The sequence below is a fragment of the Trachurus trachurus genome (assembly GCF_905171665.1).
Source record: "Trachurus trachurus genome assembly, chromosome: 8".
NCBI classification, from domain to species: Eukaryota; Metazoa; Chordata; class Actinopteri; order Carangiformes; family Carangidae; genus Trachurus; species Trachurus trachurus.
Window position 1 is genome coordinate 956,194 of NC_139905.1, and position 6,000 is coordinate 962,193.

Below are 6,000 nucleotides of genomic sequence, written 5' to 3' on the forward strand. Positions count from 1 at the left end.
AAAATGAAGGATTCCAGTTCTAACCTGAGAAGACCACTATTTTTTTGAGAAACCAAAGACTCGAACTACTGTAAAAAATCACTGTCTTTCTGTTAGAGGGGTTAAAACATCTGGAATAACTGTCCTGAAAATATTAAATTATGCTGTACTCTAGTCAGCTTTAATAGACTTTATAAGAACAACATAATTTCTCGTTACAGTATGGAAAATTAAGTTCAATGATTTTGTACTATTTTGGGTTACGCGCTGTGTACAATTCTTTATTTTGTTGTGATCAGAAATTTAAGTGTACTGATTAATTTCAAATGTCTGTGATCTGATCCTATTGTATTAATGCGTATATGTTTTTTTTTTTTTTCGGGTAGGGGTATATAAGCTTTGGCTTCAACCTACACCCTTTCGGTTATATAAGCTTGATATACCGAAATAAATAAATCCATTCATTCATTCATTCATTTAATCTTTAATTATATCAGTGACAGTGCCAATTGTTGTTATGTTTTTTGTATTATTTCATTTTAATAAAAATCTTCAAAATTCAAAATTCAAAAATATGAATAAAGTGTCATGATTCTTCAAAACTGCCTCATTTCATGTATTTGTGAAGATTTTGTGAAGTCAGATGTGCCATCGATTTTCTCAAGGACTGAGCTCAGTTTTATCACCAACACCATCCTGAAATTAGTTCAACCAGGTCAAGAGAATAGACTAGAATGTGTTTATTACCAATGTACATCAGGTATATGGTGAGATTGGAGTTGCTTCTCTTGGTCAGTGCATCAATAAAATGAGAACAGTTGAACCCTCAGCTGAGTTATGTGATGTGCCAACACACTGTGGTTCAGGCCTGAACAGCAGACTGGACCACTGTTAAACACGGCCAAGTTTTTCTGTTGTGGGGGGTTAGGAGTAGGGCTGAACGATTTGGGAAATTAATCTAATTGTGATTTTTTGGACCAATATTGCGATTGCGATTTAATATGCGATTATTTTCCTTATTCAACAATTCAAACAATAACTGTTCTATATTATGACCAACACAATATTTGATTCATTAAAGATTGGTTGGTCTTTTCCTGAAGGTTTTTTTTTTTTTTACAGGCTTGTTGCATATTAATTATCATGACAACATAACAAAGCTCTGACAGATAAACCTGATGTAAATGTTGATATGAAACTCAGTAACCAATCACACAAGAAAGCTCCATGTTGTCCCTGTGTGATGTTCAGGGACAGTTAGGACAGTCTGAGGACAAAGCTTTGATACTGAAGTTTATTTTGCGACCGGATCGTCGACTGTGTGTGGGGTGAGAGGGGGGGCTGCTGTCATGCATGCGCGCTTCTCTCTCTCTCTCTCTCTCTCTCTGTGAATGCCAATAAGAAACAAAAGAAGAAAAAAAAAATTGAAGGAGCAGCGGGTAGGATTTAGGAGCCGCGGCCCGTCACTCATAAATGAATATAGAGGGACTCTTTAGTTAGTGATCCGTGTCGGCAGCTGTTTGGCTCGTTCAACTCACTGGTCATCAGCGTTTCAGCCACACAGCGATCAGCAGTGTTTGACAGAGCTGCTGATCTACAGGTTGGTGGTGTCGCCCCGTGAACACAACAGCACCGAGGCAGGTTCTGCTCACCTGACGCTGTGCACATCTTTAAAAAAAAACGGATAGTTCCACACAATGATATACTGCTCCTCTCTGACATTAACGTTTCCGTAGTGCTATGTTCAGCTGAGCCTGACGTCAGTAACAGTGTGGCGATGTTGCCTGGTTTTCACAGACAACTCCGCTCTCACTTGCGTGACACGTGACTAGAGCATAATCGCAGCCTATGCGATTTCAAAATCGCATTTTATCAAATCGCAATTTAATTGCAAATGCAATGAATCGTTCAGCCCTAGTTAGGAGCTCTGCCCATGTAAGGTTTTTTTGAGCAAAAAAGAAAAAAAAAGTCAGCATGTGTCCTAGTACAGGGACGTGAGATCTGTGGCGACGAGACTCCAGTGAGTCATCAGACTCATCTAATATCTGAGCTCACCTCACACAACACCATCAAGACTGATCCAAACTGATCAGTGATGTTTTATCTTTATGTGTGAACCAGGTTTTAGTGTTTCTGCCACCGGAGAGATCCACCTCTGACCTCTCTGACCTCTGACCTCTGACCCCTGACCAGGCCCAGGTCCAGGTGGAGGACAGACAAAAGGACAAAGTCCCCAAAGACACCAGAGACATCAAAGTCAAACTCAGGATTCATTCATCTCAGTTTGTAAAGTTTTTTTGTTTGAACATTAAACGTCTTGTGTGAAAGTTTCCGTCTCATAAAAGTTTGACTCTGACGCTGTAAAGGAAATGTCTTGGGGCCTCATTTGTAAAACTACGTACGCCCCAAATGCCAAATTTTGCATTCACCAAACAAATATTCAGATTTATAAAACCTTGTGTATGCACACTTGTATGCAGCAAAGTTCCCTTTATAAATCACAGAGTGCCTGCTAGGGGTTGCACAGACGACTTCACTGACACCAGAGCAGAGAAGTGTGTAGGTTTGTAGCCTATAATCAGAGCGCGAGAGGGGAACACACACACACACACCTACATGCATACACAGAGGCTACACACACACACACAGCTGAGGGGCGGAAGCGCTTGTCGACCAGCACGGAGAAATTGCCGTCTGGTGTGAACAGGAGGGCCGTGGCTCGCGCGGCGCTTCGGCGGCCGGTGTGAACCGGGCGTAAGGCTTTCTGTTTTCCATGGTCCATGAAAGTTCTCGGTCATCCAGGTCATGGTTCTCTGAGAAAGTTGAATCTAGGTCATGCACGATATAAAAAACCTTCATACCAATAACCCATAACTAACTGCCTCTGATGGCCCATACCAATAACAGATAAGGTAGAATAATCTTTTATTTGTCTTACGTTGGGTAAATCTACAAGGTTACAGTACAGCAGCAGATAACAGTGATAGAATTATAGAACAACAGCCAATGTTATTGTACCATGATTACTGTCTCAACTGAAGTATCTTGTCCTGTGACTGGTGATGAGGTTGCCAGAGGCCTAGAAGTCAGTATAAGAAGGAGCTGCAACCACTGGTCAGGGGGCACAACCCTGAGCCACTAGACTGCCGTGTGGTTCTGTGTTGTGTCCCAATTTTTTCTACTTTTTGTGCAAACTTCAGATCAACTAGTAACCTTTGTAAACTGTAATGTAAAATCCTAAAATCACTCCATCAAACAAAAGAAAGTAATGTGAGATTTGAGTAACATGGAGAATCCAGCCAAAGAAGGGACAGAGCTGTGTGCGGTCCACACGTCACTTCACAGACAGCCCAGCTGCAGGTTTCACATCATAGTTACCCGTGTGGTTGCTGGTGTTGTGGATGTTGTAGCATCACGTTGCACCATGAAAGACAGAGAGAAAGGGTCAAATCCATCACCGATGATGTCATCGCTTCACTTGAACATTATTCTGGCTTTAGTGTTTTAGAGATCATGTCGTGTTGAACTATTGATTGTCAGTTTTCGTTCTTATTCCTTTTTTTTTTTTACCATGCTGTGCATCAATGCTATTTATATTCTGTCTGTATAAGATTTTTGAAAATTACAAATTAAAAAAGTCACAGTTCATAAGCAGGGTGTAGGCTAACTGCTTCTTTACAATAAGTCACATGACTTAGAAGAAGTGAGCTACAGGGAACCACCAGTGAAGAGCAAAGTCTGCTGCACTTTCACCTTCAAGTGTCTTCCTATAGAATCAGCCAATAGAAAACCAGGGCAGAGGGAAACTCCAGCTCTATAAAAGTTGGAGCTGAGCGTTGTGTTTCAAACACTTCTCTTTGTCTCAGTGAGCTGAGCTGTGACCTGCAGCAGGTAAGACCACACCTTCATTTCCAGCTCACACTGTCAGGGTTTAGACTCCAAAGTCTAATCTGACTAACCACGTGTGTGTGTGTGTGTGTGTGTGTGCGTGCGTGCGTGCGTGCGTGCATGCGTGTGTGTATGGGACTTCTTGAGTCAAGTAATGGAGCACATTGACTCATTCCTATCTGACAACAGGCCTATACTCCCTCCAACTCGCTTTGCTCACCTTCTGCATTTCACATAATTGAAGACTGCAGATTTGTTTTCGTTCCAAGTATTTTTATTGTTATTGGTAACACTTTACAATAAGGGTCCCTTAATTAACATTAGTTAGTTCATTATTAAGCATTAATAAACAGTTTACAGATATATTAACAATCATTATTATGTATTACTTAGGATTAGGAAACAATTAGTAAGCACTTAATTAATGTTTACTACTCAAAGTTAGTTAATACATTATTACGCAATAATAAAAGTTGAATAATGTGATTAGTTATCATTATGTATGCATTACTCAGCATTAATTAACACATTAGTTTATATATTAATGCTTAATAATGTACTAACTAACGTTAATTAAGGGATCCTTATTGTAAAGTGTTACAATAAAATGTATTATTATCATTATTATTACTATTACTATTACTATTATTATTGTCAGTAATGGGAACAGCGTTATAACGGGGGAAACAGGAACTTTGTGGATTACTGTTACTGGAAAGAGTTGCCCAGTTAGTCAGTTCCCATCACTGCAGAGGATGAAAGTTGTAATGTTCCCACACCTTTGACATTGTCTTTCCTTCTTTCCTGTTGTGTCTGGACTTCAGTAAGCAGCATTTGTAAGGAAATATATAAGAAGAAAAATATGAATATGAAACATACAAATATACGTTTATATTTTCATATTTAAAAAAGGTCTTCTTGTTCTCTGTGTCATGGCCGTGAGATTACCGCCACTTTGCAATGACAGTTGTTTAGGTGAATCCGTTGTTGAGTTGACGCGTGCCGTCTTTTTCCTCCTCTTGGAATCTGCACCAAACATGTTTTGCAGTTTGCAATCCTATTGTCGTCCACTGCCACTGAGAAAAACAACCAGGCAAGAGAAGTCATGCAGCTCTGCACACATGGGCAAAGGTTACACCCCGCCATTCCGAAGCCCCGCCTTTCCGACAATAGACTTCCATTCATCGTAATAGCGGGGTTTTCTATTTTTTCTAAAGACCCCGCTATTCTGAAAAGGCTATTGGGGGAAACCCCCAGTGCGCAGTGCGCATTGATCCTTTTTTCCTTTTTGGGGTCAAACGGATCATGTGCATAATTAACTGCAAAACAAGCAAATACTTCATATTAATGACATATAATGTTCATTAAGCTTCTAGCCTGTCTAGCCTCTACCTGGTCTTTTTACTAAACTTAACCAACTCCTTTCTTCATTGCCTAAACCCAACCAAAGCATCTCCCTCAGTCAGCTGTCAGCACGAGCAGCGGCTGCAGCAGCCTCGCGCCCGTGTGAGCTCAAGCCGGGTTCAGCCGTGCTCGAGCGGAGCAGGGGGGGAGAAAAGAAAGTGTATTTATTTTACTGTGTGGGAGATCTCCAACAACGGAGTCGGGGAGAAAGCAAGTGGGACAGATCTGCCCAGTCTCTGAGCAGCACGTTTCACAGACAAGCCACAACACAGAGTGTAAACAACGTCACGCGGTTCAGCACCTTGGACATTGGACAGCTGCGGGGGACTGTGTCGTAACAGCAGTGTTTAGAAGTGGGGGTATTTCGGAACAGTGGGGTGTCGAAATGGAGGTGTGTCGGAATGGAGAGCTGTCCCCATGGGGCAAAGTACTCAGGTGAAGCAACTGGCATTTTGAGCACGACAACTGAGATTTGTTTTCCATGAATACCAGATCTATTTATCAAATTAAATTCCATTATGGGAACAATACAAAATGCTGTAATTTTCCACAAAAAAAAGTGAAATGTGAAACGTCTTCAATGATGAAGTCCAGCTGATGTAGATTCAACTTTCTCTGAGTATGTCATGTTCTTCCTCCTCCGAGGACAGTTGTCACGGAGTCTAATCCATCCCAACTTTGTTGTTTCAGTTCTGGTTGATCTCACGGTTCACTGAGGACACACAGACC